A 19,570-nucleotide genomic window follows, 5' to 3' on the forward strand; every position below is an offset into this window, starting at 1 on the left:
ACAAGAAACACATCCAAGGGAATGGTTATAGTTATTTCCATTTTCAAACTTACTTGATTCTCAGCTGTTACAGTGAAGAAGACAAATATTACCTATATATTTGTCTGAGACAGGTAGGTTAGACACCAACAGCTGTACAACATAGAAGATACTTTTTTGCAGTTATTAAGTCCAATTATTTTATTTATCTTATGTTTTCTTTAATAATAAAGTCATACTAAAATCATTCCTTCTCAGCTTTTGTCCAACTTTTTTGTTGCTAAATGTGGATACATAACATATGTAGATGCCAAAAGCAAAGTTGTGTTTTAATGTGGATGAATTTCCTCATCTTTACCTTTTCAAATCAGGGTATTGCCTGAGATTTCTGGACATATATTTTGTCTTTAAAGAGAAAGCTCATTTCTTATCTTTGGAACAAAAACTCTGTAAGTGTGAAGGTAACATTTCCCCTCCAGGAGGATTTCATAAACCCCTGCAAAGTCACTACTTTAAAACTCTCATTTCTCTATATTTTTTCCCCAGCATCCATATTGGCAAAACAAACAAACAAAAGCAAAACCCCAAATGCAATCCCAAATCAAAATGGATTCCCTATTATAACCACATGAGTTTTTGACAGATCTACAGCAGAGGTGGCTTTTGAAATGTTACATGAAAACAGGTCTTATTAATAAGTTAGAGATTTTTCTTTAAAAAAGCATTAAAAGCAGATTAATTAAAATAAAAATACTTCAGGTGAATTAAAATAAAAATACTTCTGGCTCTGCTTAGATGTCTAAATCTTAGTATTGGTTCTGACTGATTCCTGAGAGTGTTTTATGATAATGAGTTGCTATTAGTGATCTCATAAAGCTGAGCTCTGCTGTGACAAATGTTAGCAATTAAATTAGCTTATTGGAGAAACACAAACCTAAGAAATACTTCCTCTGTCCTATCACTGTTAACCTGTAGAATCACTACAGATTTTCTTTGTCCAGCCTAGAAGGCTGAGACCACAATGTGTTATTGAAACATGGACACTCAGTTCCTCCAAGATACCAGCCAGAGGTGAAATGTAAGAAAGCTTTGGAAATTGCCATTTCAAAGGTTCCCTGCCAGCTTTCACTGAGTCCAGTAATCTGTTGCAAATTCTCAATTTTCATCTTAAAATAATGCTTTTGTATTTTTTCAGTGGGCAATTACAGGCATCACAGGTCACAAGAAAAACAGATGTGCTGCTGACCAGTTAACTTAGTCTTGCAGAAAACTGTCTACAGCCAAACAGCAGCAGATGGCAACTTACCCTGGTTCCACTTCATTACCTCAGCAAGGTGTGAATGGCAAAACTTGTAATTTGTACCACTTAGATACTATTGTTTTTAAGCATAGACAGTTTATTTCTTTTTAGAAAACAGAGTAACGCACCTTCACTTTTATGACAGTTGGTCAGAACAGCTAAAGCCACGCACAGAAGATGTACAAATATCTGAGCTTTCAACAAGAAAGCTTCACAGGTTACATGTATTTCATATAGTGTGAAGGGCAGGACTTTCAGCTCTGTGACATGAGTGGAAAAGTAATTTCATTACTGTGTGTACTGATTTTGGCTGGGGTATGGTTAATTTCCTTCGCAGTGGCTAGTGTGGGGCTATGTTTTGGATTCATGCTGAACACAGAGTTGATAATATAGAAATGTTCTTGTTATTGCTGGGCAGGGCTTACCCAGAGCCAACGCCTTTTCTGCTTTTCGTACTGCCACGCTGGTGAGAAGACTGAGGATGCGTGGGAAATTGTGATGAGAGACGGCCAGGGCAGGTGGCCCTGGCTGACCAAAGGGATATTCCATGCCATATGATATTATGCTCAGTATATAAAGTGGGGGGAAGAAGGAGGAAGAGGGTACATCTGTAGTGATGGCATTTGTCTTCCCAAGTAACCATTACATGATAGGGCCCTGCTCTCCTGGAGATGGATGAATACTTGCCTGCCTGCCTGCCTGCCTGTATGAATACTTGCCTGTGTGTAGCAGTGAATTAATTCCTTATTTTGCTTTGCTTGTGTGTGCAGCTTTTTCTTTTTTTATTAAACTGCCTTTATCTCAACACATGAGTTTTCCAGCTTTTACCTTTCCAATTCACTCCTACTGGTGGGGGAGTGAGCAAGTGGCTGCATGGTGCTTGGTTCCTGTCTGAGTTAAACCACAACACTGTGGAATTAAAATCAATTGCATTACACTGGAAAAAAAATTTGGTGAAATTGAGAGCAGGAAGGAAGTGAGTTCTTGCTCTGTCCTCTCTCACTCTGAGCAAGCATTAATTCTCTGAATTTCCTATTAACATCTCTGCAGAGTAGATTACCAGTTGTTTTCAGAGATTGCTTAGAAATAAACACTAGAAAAAATAATTAGCATACACAACCAAGATCCTCAAAGGCACTTGAGTGCCAAATTTTATGGAGAAAGTTGTTTCTAGTAAGTTTCTAGTGATTCACTGTGCAGGAAAAAAAATGATTCTACATGTACTAAATGAAGTGAAACAGAAGATATGGAATGATGAGAATGAAAAAGAGTAGTTTCCAAGTAAATAGTTAAATTATGGAATCATAGAATCATTTAGGTTGGAAAAAACTTTTAAGATCATTGAGTCCAGCCATTAACCCAACACTGCCAAGTCCACCACTAAACCATGTCTCTAAGCGCCACATACACATCTTTTAAATACCTCCAGGGATGGCGAATCAATCACTTCCCTGGACATAGTTTTCCTGTTACACGACTTCCAGCTCCTTCTGTTTTCTGCCCATGCTACGTACATTGATGTAGATACACTTCAGTTGGACTACTGATCCTACTGCCCTTTTTGGGGGAGAAAGCCTAATTCCCGTGTGACCATTCTCACGTGCTCCTGTGGTTTCTAACACATCAATGACACTTGTGACTTTGCTGCTACATGAATCTCCATCCCCTAACTCTACTGAGACAGCAGACTGAAGGGCTTAGCACACCATCCCTCAAACTTTGGTGTGCTGCCAACAGGCTTACCTCTAGTGACTCTGGTTTTGTTCCTTTCCCCCTTTAGTTCCAGTTAAAAGCTCTTTCAATGAGCCCTGTAAACTCCTCCACAAAGATCCTTTCCCCCCACTGAGACTGGTGTCTCCCATCTGTCATGAGCAGGCCCTGATGATGTGTAGACTGAACCATGATCTAAAACTTCAGAATTCTGTTGGTGACACCAGGCTCAGAGACAGATATTGATCTGCTGGATCATCCTTCCCTCTTCATACTCTGCAACTGAAAGGATAGGGGAGAATGTTACTTGTGCTCCTGATCCCTTAAGCAGATGTCTCAAGGCCCTCAAGTCTCTCTTGATTGCCCTCAGGCTTCCTGTTGCAACTTCATTACTGCCTACCTGAAAAATCAATAATGAATAATGACCTGAGGGCTATACCAGGGTGGGGAACTTCCTCTTCACATCTTTAACTTGGGTCCCTAGGGAGGGAACAGATTACCTCCAAGAAGTGGGTTCAGTCTGCATCTTGGCCTTCTGTTCCCTTCATTCTCCTATTACCGTGACCCATCTTTTTTTCTTTATGGAAGCAGTTTTGGTACAAGGCATAGGCCAATTTAACCATGGTGACATCTCCATGCCAGATGAACCGCCACCCTCGTTATTGTTTGGTTGCACTTCCAGAGCCTTGTACCTGTTATACCAGGACATCTGGGATGGTGGGGCAGTTACAGAGGAGACATGCCTGCTGTGTCGGACAGGAACTTATCGCCATTGCCCCTATACCTTCTGTCACTGTGTTCATCCATGTGGAGAGAGGACAGGGAATCCTCTATCACACATCCTGTCTGCTGTCGAGCCTGTCTCGGCGAAGGTATGTTGTGTTTCCAGTGGTCTATCTGTCTTTCTATCACTCCCTGATACTCCTCAACTTACCTCCTCTTGTAGCTCTTGCTTGGTGAAGAAATTTCTCTACTTGGGTGCACCTTTATAGGGGTGCTCACTGCTACTGGCCAGTACTGCGATCAGAGGAGGGACCACCCTGCAGCTGACACTTGGGTGGCAGCATGTTCTCACTGAGCTCGGTCTGGGCAACTGGGTCAGTTGTGGTGGGTGCTGAGATTAGAGAGGCCATGGCTTTCTGCTGGGTGGATATCAGTGCTCCCTGGTTGACCTGTGTGGAGGCTTGGCTGCCATTGCTCCCGGCCCCGCTCAGGTCATGTCAGTTGCTGTCATGCAAACTGTGGGCTCCTGATGGCTCTCTCAGCTCACCCTGAGTTTTTCCCAGTTTAAGATGCACCCCATGCACTGCACTAGAGTGTTTCACTGCAGACTGTGCCAGCACGGGAGCTTCTCTTCTTGGCGGTTCTTGGAGCCCATATGTTACGATCTGCTTAAATATTGCAGAAAGAATTTTTAGATTCAAATATTCCCTTGAACAAAATTAAAACTCATACAAGTTATCTGTTGATACCAAAACTGTTTTTATTAATTGCTAAGAGATGCAAAGAGAAAGAGGAAAAAATAAGAAAAGATTGGAAAATGCTAAGATTACTTTTAGAAGCAGAGAAAAGATACCACCAAGATCTACCTTTCCGTTGAACTGGTCTGTGGGGTGGGGGTGGAGAGAGAGAAAGAAACAGTTTTCTGCCTTTTTTTTCTCTGTCTCTGCCGCTTTCGATGTTATCTCTTTAGCTGCAGTTCTCTGGAATGCAGCCAGGATGTGGGCTTTGCTGCTCACACCGGCCACGTCCCAGGCCGTGCAGAGGTCCTGGTCCAACTGCACCTCTCGGCCCTCAGAAATATGGTCAGGGTGGAGAACTCACGCAGGTGGCACGGTGGGTCTCAGTCCACTTCAAGACGGCAGAAGTCCAGTCTCTGGTGATGGCAGGCAGCTTACAGTGGCAGAAGGTGAAGGCAAGGCGGAGGAGAGATCCTTAGCTGCTATAGATAATTCTCTTTCCTTCTCCTCTTTCCTCGCTTTTCCCAAATTTCTCTTCATCTTTTATAGTGTTCAAAGGAGGTTGTGTGTGGTTTCTTGGCACGTAGCCTTATTCAGATATTCACAGAGATATGATAACCATGAACAATAACAGGGTCCTTTGGCAGGAAAACTCCAGCGGGAAAATTCTGGTAAGAACTTCTGGTGGAAAACTGACACAGAATTTTTGGTAGGAAGTTTTTTGACAGGCAGAAACAATGGCAAAACGTAATTTTTGGCATTTGTATGTTATCTGTCTGTTACACCATATAATAAATATTTCAGCAGCATTTGTTTCCCCGGAGAAAAAAAGTATAGACTTACTGGGAATCATCAACTCAGTCACAAAGATCTTGGCTAAAGTGCTCATAGGATCTACTCCAGTTCTATTCCCAGAGGTCTATGAAAAAATGAGGGCAACATATCAAACATTCTTCCAACATAACCAACGAGCTTTCTACTGCTGAGCAGCTCCGCCTAGCTCACCTACACAAGTCTTATCACTGAAATGCCTACCATTGGTGCAAACAGACAATGGCATACAATTTCCCTTGCTGTTTGCTTGTAATGAGCAGTCACTCAAAATAAAAAGAGGTGTTATGTTTTTCCTTCCTGAGAAGAATCCCACATGTACAACTCTGGGATCAGTTAATCATCAGGCATTGCTTCACAATGAAATTCCTCCTTTGGTTTTGTGAGAGTGTGGAATGTACATATCCAGGTTACAGTTGTTTTTAATGTATATTGATACCAGTATTTCAACTTCTTTGACTGAAAAATGCAGCTCTATAAAACTATGGGCATGGGTTTTTTATGAAGATTTTTAAAAATACTGTTTGCTACATTATTTAGATCTGTCTTTTTCAAGTTGCTTGGAAAAATTTATTTGCAATTATTTTAAACTCGTAATTTCTCCTTGAAATCCTAATTTTTTGATATCTTCGCAGAAATAGACCTGTAAACTTAATGCATTATGATATGGAGCCTGAAGGTGCATACCTCCCCCTGCATGAATTCTACCCTGCATTTCATTAATCCTCTGCATGATTCCTTCTCTATTTTTGTGAGAAAATTTGGTTAGTTATTAAAAATGAGAAGGTTGAAGTATCAAGTTGTATAGTTTCCTACACTAGTAAGAACTGACATGAAAATAATTTAAAAACAAAATCACTAATTCAAGGAAAAGTTGTAAAAGCTGTTAGCTAATAGTATGTTCCTCAAGGCATCCCTAGAATTAAGTATTTTTGTCAATTATTTAGTAAGTGCCTAATTTGCTACTACTGGGGAAGAAAATGACATGGTTGCTTCTAAATTATTAAACAGTATTTTGATGGCATTGACAGAGCAAATAGCAAGATATTGACCACAGTCATCATGCTATAGACAAATTCTTGCAGTTTTCCTTTATATCTTTTTATGTGAAATTGAAGAGAAGAAAAATGTCATTAACTGTTATGAACTATATGTGCAAACTGTGATTGGAAACTATGCCAAGACTTCATTTTCCTTTAGATTTTCCTGTGAAGTCACTAATTTATAGGGATTTTTCTGAAAAAGCATTTAGAACTTCACAAAGAAACTTGATTACACCATACAGTCAATTTTCTGGCTTTACAGGATTTTTGCTCTTCTGCTAGTCATTGGCTTCAAGATCTATTTGCAGTCTTTTGAAAGAAACATCTGCATCTTTAACCGTATTTTAATAAAGTGATACCTAGACAGTCTCATTCCAACTTTACCTCCTTTTTTTTTTAGGCATATTCATCAGGAAATTTAATTTTTTCCTCCTAAATTTCAAGTGACTGACAGATGATTGTGTCACATATTCAACTGTAGTTGTCCAGAGAAGTCATGATGAAGCACAAGGCAGACATATGGGCAGAGAAAGATAGGAGGGCTGCTCATGGTGCCTGGTGGGGAGGAGTTTGTATTTTGGACTGAATGTAGGTGGTTACCGTATATTAATACAGACAGGAATCGTCCTAGGAGAAGGTTATTCCTATGTTATGGAACAGATGCCAGATCCAGATGAGAACAAGAAGACGTTCACAGTGGAAGTACTGGAGTTTCTTTGAATTTGTACATATCCCGGTTCCAGCTAGGGCAGAATTAATTTTTGCAGCAGCCAGGAGGGGGCATGGCCAGGATCTGGAGTTATTCTATGCCAGCTCATGTCATTGCTGGGTCAGGGGAAGGGGTCCTTCCGGGGAGAAGGGATTCCTTTCAGTCGAGCAAGCGTGGTGGAGGGAGCAGTGGGTTAGCGCTGGTCACAGAGAGAGCAGTGAGGTGGCGCTGCTTCCCAGCAATCACGTGTGAACTGTTGGCCTATTGTTGTTATTAATGTTGTTGCTGTTACTGTTTGTTTTCCTACCTCATTGTTGTTTCCAGTAAATTGCTCTTATCCTGACCCATGATTTTCACCTTTTGTGCCTCCAGTTCTCCTCTCCAGCACCCGAAGGGGAGGAGGAGAGAGCAAGTGAGTGGCACGTGGTTGGAGAGTCTCAGAGGGAGCACTTAACGGGGGGGTACCATTCCTGAACCACGACAGTACATCATAAAATTTCCGTTGATAACCACACTTACAAGTATATAGCTGTGGCCATATATAGGAATGATCGAAAGATGGGTTACAAACCATTAACAATATTTAGGGTGTACAAGCAAATGAGGTAGTCCAGAGTTCTTTACACTATGTACTTAAATGTTGTAGATCTAGCAGACCTCCAGGGTGCTATTTACAGAATTTGCTGTATTAATTAAATAAACAATGAAGGCCAGTTTAGACTCAAAATTTGAAAGTATTTTTTCATGCTCTCAGGAGCAAGTTTTTTTTTTTTTAGTTTCAAGGACAAGCTTCACCTACAGTCTTAGAATAATTTGTCAACTTATCTCAAGTTCTAGATCCATTGAGAGTGCAGCTTGGCTAACAACTGTTGAAAATAGGATGAACTGCTCAACTGACATTACCACAGGAGATACACACAGGCAGACATGGAACTGCATATGCAAGTCCCTTTTTACTTCATGTACAACCTTGTCATAGTGGCCTTCTCATAAGAAAAAATTAAAACTTTAGCTCATTAGAATCAAATTATGGTTTTTCCACTGAGAAATAGTTCAAAAGAACTTGAAAATGTTTAGGCAAAGCCCCTCATTCCTGCAACCTTTTATTCACATAATAGCTCATGAATTTTTTTGATTATCAGTCTGTATCAGATGTCCTAAGGGTTGAGACTAGATGCCCAAAGGGTCCAAATTACAGTATGGAAACACAGTTCAGGCAATACAGCTGAGAAAACTGAGAGATGAAAATGACTGAGAAAGCAAAAATGGCTTTACAGAAAAGGAGAGCATAGTAATTAAGAGTCTGGAGTACAAGCAGAGGTCTGGAAATGTGCACCCACAGTGTAGTTGCATCCCAGAAGTTAGATAGGTTCTTTTGCACAGCTGCCCACCTGCCTTGCTCTAAGGAAGTTTTTTTACCTTAACATCCAATCTAACCTGTTTGCTGCACGTTAAGCCTGTGACCAGATTGCCTCCAAGGCATTTTTAACCTGCATCATGTTTGACATCCACTAGGCTCAAAGCACTTCATGAAATCGGTCACTGAGAACAGCACATTGTCTTTAATTAGGAAAACCTCTTGGTGCCTTTGAGAGATGGTTATTGTTATATTTCTTCTGCAGGTGTGTGGATATGGGCTTGAAGAATGGGATTAATTTTGTCTAATGTTAGCACTTAATGATCTTTGTGGGTCCCTTCCAACTCAGAATATTCTGTGATTCTGTGATTCTGAAAACCACTTTGGCATCTGGTCTAAGTTAATCTTGTAAGATCCCTCTTGAAGCTAATAAGCAGAGGAAGGGAACTATGGAGGACAGTTTGCCCTTCCTGTCTTAGCATGGGATAACTTGCTTTCTGTGAGGTTACTATCTCTCTGAGTCAAGGAAATACAACATCTTGCTTTCAGATGAGAAAAAGGCAGAAGAAACAGATTCTATTAGAAGTGATTATTTCTTTAAATGAAGCAGTGCCTGCATTGACTTCCAGATTAGAGATAAGACTCTGCTAGTGTGGGTGGGACATGGACTCTGGGGAGAACAATTGGTCCTACACTATAGTATTAACATAGGACTCTTTTACTGTTTTGATGGGTTTAGATCTCTAGGGTTCCCACCAAGTAGAAATAACTATTAATTCTGTGTAACATGCCTGACAGGATCCTCTATGCTTGACCAAAAGGTTACAGTATTAGTGTGGTGCACATTTATAATAGAAAAGTTGCAATTCTCAGTGAGGATCGCTGTAATCTGGGGAGAGAAATGTCTCCTGCTGATTTTAAACTCAGTGTTGGAATTCTAAATGGTTTTCTTGGAAGATGCTTAGACTGTGAAATCATTAGAGAAACAAAGATTAGTTGGGCATTCCAGGATCACCGCCCCAAGCCACTCCTGTGGTACTGCTTGGAAAGGAGTTTTTTCCCCCATAGACATTAATGGCCATGTTGAAAATCTTAGGTTGGCCTCATGTAGAATTAAATCACCAACACACTAACACTCCAATCTGAGTAATTGCCCATGGACCATCACCTTCAATGACTTACTATTTACCCAGTATGTTACATTCAAAGTTGAATATGAAAGAAACAGTAGAACTGGACAGAAAAATTACAACTTTTTGTAAGTTCAACCTTTATTGTGACATCTTTAGGGGAAAGTCAACAGATACTGATTCACAGTTGAAATGGAAGATAATAACTGCAGAATTTCAACCTCAGAATTCTCAAAAATTACTTTAGAACCATTTATAGTGGGCGATTAGCTTTACAAAAGATCTAGCTGACAGAGCCGCATAACTAACTGACGGCCCATCGAAGACTGGAGTGAGGGGGGAGGAGTTTTGATTCGGTAGCTGGCCCTCCTCGCAAAGGAGAAAACAGTTTTTGGGTCTCTCTCTGGAACAGAGATGGGGTCTGTGTGCGGGCATTTGGAGAAAAAGCCTTGAGGCCGGTTTTTCTGGCTCATGACCTGGTCAGCCCTGACACTGGCCTCGACTAGCTTGCACGCTGCCCTTGCCTCCAGCCCGAACCTGCTGTGTTTTCATAGGAGAGTTTTGTGCTCACTGGGAGAAAGGGAGGAGCCTTGAAACACCGTCATCTGAGAACAACAGTGAGTTACGTGGGGGTGGACTGCTTTTCTTTTCCTCTTCTTCCACTGGGGGAAGGGTCCCCATTTTTTCGGCTTCTCCCGTGATCCGCAACCTCCCCCCCCCAGACCCCCTGCGCAGTGACCGCCAGGGCCCGACAGCGCCCCCTGCCAACTGTGATTAGAACCGCGCTGAAGGACAGAGAAGTATTCAGACTGTTTCTTTTGTTTGAAGGGGACTTTTTGGGTACAAGACTATTGTCTAGTTGGGTTTTTTTTGGTGTGTTCTGTTACTGTCCTTGCCAACATACATATATCTTTTAGTAAAGGGTTGTTATTTCTTCTTTTTTCCATACTTCCTCGATTAGACCCCCTTAATTTTGGATTTACAATTGCTGAGAGAGAGGAGTTTGGTCTACCTCATAACTTATCCTCTTTAGCAAACATTCCAGTCTCATCAAACTGAGACAGTCCCCTGGATTAGGCTGGTAATGAGTATTCAGTCAGTGATAACATATCTTTTGGTGATTTTGTTCATTGCTTCCATTCAAACTATGCGTGCATTTTCTCCTGATAAATGGTTTTCCAGGAGGCTTTTAAGCAAAGCTCCAGATCACTTGAATCCTAGTATGATGTACATACTGGCAAAGTTTTTTAGACAGGTTACAAAAAGAAAACTGGGTGGCGACTTCTTTCTGAAGGATCTTCATCTGTATAGCAATTTTGGATTCATTAATAAATTTGGGAGCAACCTCTCCCATCTCAGTGCACTCCAGTCAGGTCACTGTGTGAGTGACACAGAGCCTCCCCACGCTCCAGGTACAAGGTCTAATGGTGCCACCCATTACTCCTCTCTCCACTGGAAAAGTCCCTATCTACCAAGAGCTTAGATTCACCTTGACAATTCCACACCAGATAAATACATACAAATATCTCATGTCACGACCTTTCTGTTCCACATATTCAGCATGTTTCAAGAGTATAAGCAGACATAGCTCAGGCTCAGAATGTATAAATACAGAGATTAAAATGCCCTTTTGTCCCAGAGCTTGGCCCCTTGTGAGGCAGGGAAGCACATTGGCTGCACAATACTAGGAAGCCAGCCCAGAGGCCACTTGCAGGGCTCATGGCTGACTGCTGTGATTGCCACAGGAACTATTCAAGAGGCATGAACACAGATCAGCCAGAGGAGCTCAAGTGCTGGGTTTGTCTCATGAAAGTTTTTGTGGAAGAAAGTGGTCAGCAAAGGGAGGGGGTTGGAACTTTACTTTATATACGGCAAACAAATTACATTTTCATTAATATTGCAAGCTGTTTTTGCAGAAGAAGAAAAAAAATCCCTGCTTTATTTTAAGATTTTTAGTATGGTTTGATCTGAGATTTAGAAAACACAAGAGAATCAGGCCTTCCAGACAAATGCATTTACCTTGACGGAATGCATTTGCAATAGCTTTACAACAATGGCCTAGAGAATACTTGCAATTCACATTGGACTTTCTTTTTCCTCTTTTTTTTTTACTGCTCGGAAAATGGACCTGGTTCGTGGGCCTAATTCACAGCTACCACACCTACTCTCTCTGCCCAGAGAGCGAAGAGAATGAATAGGTCAATCACCTGACATATTTCCATCCAATTTCAAGGGTAGAATGTGTTCATTTTCTGACTAATGGCATGTCATTTTGCAGAAGCCTTTGGTCGCGAATTAATCCTGGAATCAAAACAGATTTTCCGGGGAGCAATCTTCCATCAAGTATTGATTTTTTTACACTCATGGAGTCTGTACTCCCTAATTTAACCTGACAATGATTCTGCACAATGGGCTGGGAGCACCTTGGCAACTTGCAGAAGGAACTTTTAGTGTCTTTTCTTTCTGCAAAGTAGTGGAGGATGGGGGGGTGGGAAGTGGGGGGGAAGAAAAGACCCAAAAAACACAGTTAGTCACTGTGGGAGTGTTTACTGTCTGATGTTTTATATCTGATTATTTGGAATGGAGAAATAATGCTAACTTTAGAAGTAATGTAAGTGGAGATGTCTCAGAAAGATGCACGACTCTGTGAAATCCTGTTTATGGCAAGAGTTCCCTGCTGCTCCTGTGCCTTTTCCTCACCCCGAGCACTCTTGGATGCTAATAATACAAAAACTGTAATAACATCTCTGGTTGCAGCTGATGCTTTTATGAGATGACATTTTACTCTACAATAAACAAACAAACAAACAAACAAATAATTTCTTACACACATAGAAGTATAAAAATATGTCCAAAAGGTGTTTTTAGACTCTGACCTCAGAAATCCAACTACCAAAACCTACACTTTCCTTTTTGTTCTCTACAAGACAGACTCCTTTGTATCTACTTCTCTTCATGCTCCATACTAAACTCTGTTCTAGCTGTTTGTTCTATTTATTTGACTACTTACACCAATGAGAAAAGATGAAAAATCTATTATTATGGAACAGTAATAAACGACAGAATGAAAAGTGAGAAATCATTTAGAGACAGAAAGATTGATGGGGCAAGATGTGAAGAAAAAGCCATCAGATGCTGCTTTTTAACAGAAAACTAAGATGGGCCATTTTTGTTTTTGAAGGTACCACTGCAGAAGCGAAATAGTGCAGTGTAATCATCATTCCCAGGTTAAAACTCCTTTCTTAGAGATGAGAAGCAATACATATATTTAAGAGATAGTGGACAAAGTGCCCATCCTTCTGCCTTATTCTGAAAATGAAATGGAAGAGATTTTAAGCATCTTGCACAAAGATCTTTACAGAAAAATAAAAACATCTCTGCTGATGATTTCTCCATTAGAAACGCTTCATTACTGGAAACATTGCTATATGACCTGAAGAATAATACTTTTTTTCCTCTGCCATTTTAGAGGCACTCACGATTTGAGAGGTGTTTTGTTGGAAATCATTTTTTCCCCTCTATAAAACAGCCTTTCAGCTTTACTTTCAATAGAAGAAATATAAAAACCTTCCTTGGCCTAACAGGAAAAGGTTTGGATAAAAACACCCCAGTCCTTCCTTCTGTTTGGCTACCAAAAACATAACATCATAATTACATTTTTAGGCATATCATTCCTGATAGATAGATCTGACTGTGCAAATTTGTGATTGATGGACCTGTCTCATTGTCAGTGCTAAATTCAAAAGAGGCCAAGAAGTGCAGAAGAAAATGGCTTCAGAAAAGACTGTGTCTGGCTGAATCAGGACCTAAATGCCTGAAAATGCAATTCCAGAGCATAATACAGGATATATTTGCTGAAAATAAATAAACCGAGGTACACAGAAATAAGAGGTCCACATACAGTTTCAATAATGATATTAAGTAATAAATCAGTAATAGTTGCTCCTGAACACTAACAATAACATATTATTTCTCCATTGTACTACTTCAGGAATACCTTGGAAACCACAAGATAAGTGTTTTCTGGCCTCATCAAAAAGGTTAGGGTGAAGAATCCTTGTGTGAAAAGTTTTGAGTGATGGAATATGTTTAAATTGATACAAATGTTTATAAAAGTGCTTCTAGGCATAAAGATGATGACTAAAATCATACACAGGAACAGTTGAAGACAGCTCTCTTATTGTTAAAGAACTCTTTTCTTACAAGTTTTTTTCTACTTTCATCTCATTTTCCAGAGATATTTTGAAAGAGGATTGCTTCTTTTCTTCCTTGTTTTATGAAAGTGCCTTTGTACATTAGCAAAGTGCTTTAATAACATGCACTTTGTAAAAGTCAAAAGTGCTCTATTACCCATAAGTATAGAAGTAAATAGCACTTGTTTTAATTGAAAACATCAAACTTTTGTAGCTCTAAACACATCAAAGACACATCCATTTGTGCATCTGTTCCAAAAGGTGAATTCCACTGCTTTTAGACAGACTGCAAAAAATCAAGCTTATTAGAGCGTTGAGAAATTTTCAAATTGAAATGCCTTTCAACCTTCAAGTGGTTAAAATATGGAAATGGTTAATGCACTTAGCATGTGAAACCACTTTGAAACAGTGAGTGGTTTAACCAATTATCCCCATCAGCTGAGAAGTGCCAACTGACCACAGACACTGTCTGACTTCAAGGTAACACATAGTGGTTTACATTTTAACGAAGCAGTTTAATCTATAGGTTAACCAGCAAAGGGAGATTTAAACTGTTGTGTTTTACTTTACAGGAGCATGCACTCAGCCTTTTGCTGTGTCTTGATTGAAGGACAATATGATTTTGAACCACTGTAACTTGAGATTTCTTCAAGTGTACTTAAACTTTATATACACAGAAAAATGTAGTGATTTGCTTAGTGTCAGTGTAACAAAACTTCTTCTAAACTAATTTATCTTTCATCTTTCAAGAGAAAACTTAAATGGCTTAAGTAGTGTCTTATATGTAGTTGGTCACTTGCTAACTTAACCGGAAAGAAGATAGGGATAAAGAAGTGACCAGAGTGATTTCTGAGCCAAACTGAGTTACGTTAATAAAGCTTTTGAGACCAGATGAGGGCTACTGGCTCTTGATACAGACTATGGGCAAATGATGAACACAATCACACAACCATGCCTTAACAAGTTACCATCTGTCAGCCAAGCTATAGTAACTGACTATGATTAGATTTCATTTTGATAAAAAAGCTAATGGAAAGAGGACTAATAAAACCAAAAATCAATCATATCCCCACCCATCACAATACTAATAGTATTTAAAATATCTGTCCAGGACTTGACCTCCTGTTTTCTACAGGTTTCTTGTCCTTTATATAGTGAGCCTTCTTTTTCAATGTATCATCATTTGCCTAGAGGCTTGTGTCAGGACTCCAGCCATGTGGTACCAGCACATACAAGTTATTGTCTTTCTCTGGCTGACAAGGGTGGCAGTAGTGCTTAAAGTTTCCACGGAGTAACATGTTGTACGCAAAATCCTGATGTAACTTCCACAGGAGGGCTGTACTACAGCCTTAATGGTGTATGATGCTTCCATGTGGACAAAACCTCTTTCTTGTAAACTCAGGAGCAACAGTACAAGGCTCTATGTCACTGACCGTGAAGGAATGCTGCAACTACAGGCAGAGCTGATTTCAGAATTGAAGTCTGTTGATTCTCAAGAGTATACTGATAATAATTCCTTGTCCTCCATATCATCAACAGTTAGAAAGCAAAATTTTCTCTAACTCTTTAAAGTCAAGCTTAACAGGTAAAATACATTTCTTGTTCAACAGAATTCTGTAAATTCCTTAGCCTCCTTCTGGTGCACTTTGCAGTGTGGGCAGGAGTAGGTATTACATGAAGATTCCTTACGCATTTTTCAGATCTAAAAGTAGAAATGTACCTGTGCAGAGTACAGACATTTGGACAAAATTCTGACACCCATGAGTCAGTAGTCTAATTTTTCTTTATTTCAAGCAGGTATGTGTTTATTGAGGGTGTTGTATATAACACCTAGAATGTTCAACTGACACCATTCATTTATGACAAGGGGAACAAGATGCTGCTAAAAAAATTAAGTTACATTTAGGACCCCTACTTTAAACTCATTTTAAAAGCATGTTGAATCCCCAACAACTCTGTCTGAAATGAGTGGTGAAGGATGAATGGTTTTCCACTTTCAGATAGAAGCCACAGTTAGACATCTGCATTTTAACTTCAGAGTTTAACTTCAGATGCTGTATTTGATAAATTATATAATTAATTTATCATCAATTACCCCTACATAAGGATACAAAGAACATAAGATATACCATGTGGCATATCCCTTACAATAGACAGTTAGGGAAAAGATAAAAAAAACCAGTGTACACTTTTTTGTATTTATCCTTTCAATTTTCTTTTCTTGCTTTGTGACACCAAAGGTGAGTCGTTTATTTAGAAGAATATCTATTTAATGAGTTTATGTCAACTTGCAACTAAGAGACAGTCCGAATTACACTGTGGTGTTCTAGCATTGCAGAAGAATTGTGACAAAGCATCATATCTGAAAGGAATAATCACAATGAATAATGGATGACTTGGTGCACACAAAGAAAATATGTGTGGAAAACTGAAGTGGTCTGCCAGGGTTTGGAAGTTGTTAACTCACTTGTCTATCATTGGTTTCTGTGTTGCCATAGTTATTATATTGTCTCCTTGCATTGGCTAGCCAAATGGCCAATCCCCTCCTTCGCCCAGCAGCCCTTATAAGCTGCGGGAAATTTGAATAAAGCTCTTCTTTGCTGCTGGATTCCCTGCGTGGTCTCTGTCTCCTGGCTTAAGTGCCTCTGCTGCCTGTCCCTGCCACGAGGGACGGGCAGCGGGGGGATGATTCCAGCCTGAAAACCCTGGCAGAGCGACCGGCAGTGACCCCCCAGAAACCCCTCAAACTGCGACAGTGGTCGTGGCTGGTTTGGTAAAGGTGTGGTGTGACAAAAGTCTACTATTACCTTACACTTTATCCTAACTTATACATACTCTAGTAATTCAAAATATCTTATTAGGAACTCTGGTTGCTAATTAACATTACTAACTTGTAAAGGAAAACTGACCCATTGTGTTTTCTCCTGGATTAATGAGCTGGGTGAATTAAGCTTGCAATTAGGTGAGCATCAGAGCTGGTAGCAGAGTGAAGCACTGAATAGGTACTAGAGGTAGTAGAGGTGGGGGCAGAAGTGAGCCCTCTAGAAGCTGTAAGCTCTCAGAGGCTCACCATACACTTAAACTCACAGTCATGGGCTATTTGACTGGTGAAATACTATTTTTTATGGTGGGTGCAACACAAAGAGAAAACAAGCAAAAAAGTGGTATGAATCAGCTATTGGGCAATCAAGAGCTTAAGCTGCTGCAGTTCTTTCTGCTATGGGTCTGCCCATGACCACTGCAACAAGTACTAATGATTTTGATTTCATAATTGCAATAGACTGGGAATATGCACTCCAAATTTACCGTTCTGTCAGTATGTGGTGCCTTATTAAGCCTTCTTGCTCAGTCCTGTCCCTGAGTCTAACAATACTTGTATTTCTGAGTAGGCAGTCATGACAAGCCTGTGGAAGCAAAGGTTTCTTGGTCTGACTGTAAAACAAGCACCTCAGAGCATCCAGGTGGTTCCAGTCTCCAAGACCCAGGCAAAACACTTGCAGACTGCTTCTCTCCAAGGGAGCCTTTCTCTCAAAGCAAAGCTAACATTGCATAGCACGTGTCAGGGCAGCCGGAGCAGCAGCTTCTTAAGAGACTGAAAGGAGAATTTGCTGGCCAGGAATTTGTCCCATCATCCCAGAGAAAGATGAGCAGGGCAGGCTTATGGAGTGTGAGAATCTAGGTTCAGCCCAGATTGTCTGGCAGGTTCATGATGATAAGACAGATTTGAGGCCATGCCGGGACATTAGCCAATGAGTCAGGCCGGGTCAGTGCCAGGGCAGGACTGTGGGGAGCTGGAGGTCAGCACTCCTGAGACAGGGACTGATGGCCCCAGACTGTGCTAGAACAGGCTCCTTGAGATGTAGGCAAGGACAGGGACAGTAAGGTCTGTTGGTGCCCTTAGGGCCTTACCAGTACTGGTCTTTGCACAAGTTCATATCCTTGAGGAAACAAACCCTAAAATCAAACTGATACACCCTGAAAATCCCACCAGAATTTTTCCCCCTTGAAGGGAGAAAACCCACTGACTCCTAGATCCCACCTGCCATTTTGCCAGCCCTATAAATCTTCACCAGGATAGTCCATTCTTGCTCCACCTATGCCTCCTGAGACAGCTACTGGTTTTTGAAACACCCTCTTTGCTACCTAGAAATTGCATCAAAATGACTTTAAAATTGCCCCTTCAGTTTTCCATGTATTTGCTAATGCACTCATCCATGTTACTTATCAAGACAAATGCTAATTGCTAGACAGCAGAGTAATTGTCAATACTGTGGAACTTAGTTTTCTGATATGTAGACATCTATATTGGTTGCAAGTATTGGAATTGGTAAGGTTTAAATGTCAGCACCATTTTAACATGTATAGAAGTCTGTAGAATTAATGATGAGAGAGATTCTTACTGTAAATGTATTGGAAATGGCAGCATTCAGTTACCTGTAAATGTTAAAACATTGTCTACTTAGAGCTGACAAAGACAATCAGTAGACGCATGCTTTAGTTTGTCAGACATTCAGCCCCTGAAGACCTATTCTAGCTCACTTTGTGTTCATCTGAATGTTATTCATGGTGCCAAGAGGAGCTGTCTGGCCCAAGATTACAGCCCAAGATTACATCTTCCCCTTGGGAAGATGGGGGGAATTGTAAATGCCTCACTGGTGCTCTGGTGGTGGTTGGTGTGTGAGTGCTGCAGTGGTGTACCCTGTACTCACCTGTTCAGAGAGGTGGCAAGAACACTGTGGTAAAGGCTTTCAAAGAAGGATAACGGCACAATCTGCCCTTCTGGGAAGCAAATGGAGAGCAGAGTACACAGGGCTTTTCTCCAGGGGTGCCCTGCCAAAATGCAAACACAAAGAGTTTTAATGCTTCTGTACAACCTGTGGCTGTTTGGATGGAAAACATCAGTGTTCTTAGAACTGAGTAATTTATATACTTTCATGTAAATAGTTCCATTATTTTAGACTGTATTGGGTAGTGGAAAATAACCATCAGCCTGTATTGTTCAACACCAGTGCAGATTTCTTTGAGTAATTTCCGGTAGTTACAGACTATCTTGACAGGATAATTTATGCTTGAATTTCATCCACTTCACAACATAACTTGCTGTTCACCACTGAACTTTACTCTTCCATCACATTTGAGAGGAAACCAGTTCCCTCCTGAATTCGAAGTCTGAGTATGCAGCTGGCTTCTTTTACATCCCAGAGAGATGTTTTTGATAATTATTTTATTTGTGCTTTATGTAACATCTCTCAAAGTAGCTAGCAAAGATAGTGCATCTGCCACTGAAGACTTAGTGTAAGTGATTGAGTTTTAGACTCGGACAATAAAGATGGCACTGCAGCAAAAATCCCCAAATGTCTTCAGAAAGCAAACACAGAAAGATCACCAAACAAAATTCACTAATGAGTTCCAACACACATGGAAAGAAATATTTTTTCCCAGTTTTTATTCAAGTCTCACTCACTGTTTCCTGCCATTGACACTACTTATAGTCTGATCTCAGAGAATCCAAATTCTCTCCTGCTCACTTCCTTCCTCGCAGCGGCTAATAAGAAATTTTATTAATTTAAAACTGTTCAGAATCTAGGCAGGTGTACAAATATCCTATCCCCCCTCCTCTTGCAACATCCCTCACACCCCCGACAACAAATGTCTGTGATTTTCTTCCAGGAGGATGTGTATGAAAAGACTTTGAAAAAAATTGTTAGGCTTTTATACGGTTATTTTATGTGTGCATTTCACTTTGCTGCAGGCAATGGCAGAAGAAAAAAAAATCAATCCATATTTGTGCAGAATGAAAAGATGACAAGAAAAAAACCCTCTCTCAAAATATTTAGCTGTGTGGTATAAGGAATGAA

The sequence above is a fragment of the Pipra filicauda genome, unplaced genomic scaffold (assembly GCF_003945595.2).
Source record: "Pipra filicauda isolate LSUMZ 115617 unplaced genomic scaffold, ASM394559v2 scaffold137_size4652046_pilon, whole genome shotgun sequence".
Classification (NCBI taxonomy): Eukaryota; Metazoa; Chordata; class Aves; order Passeriformes; family Pipridae; genus Pipra; species Pipra filicauda.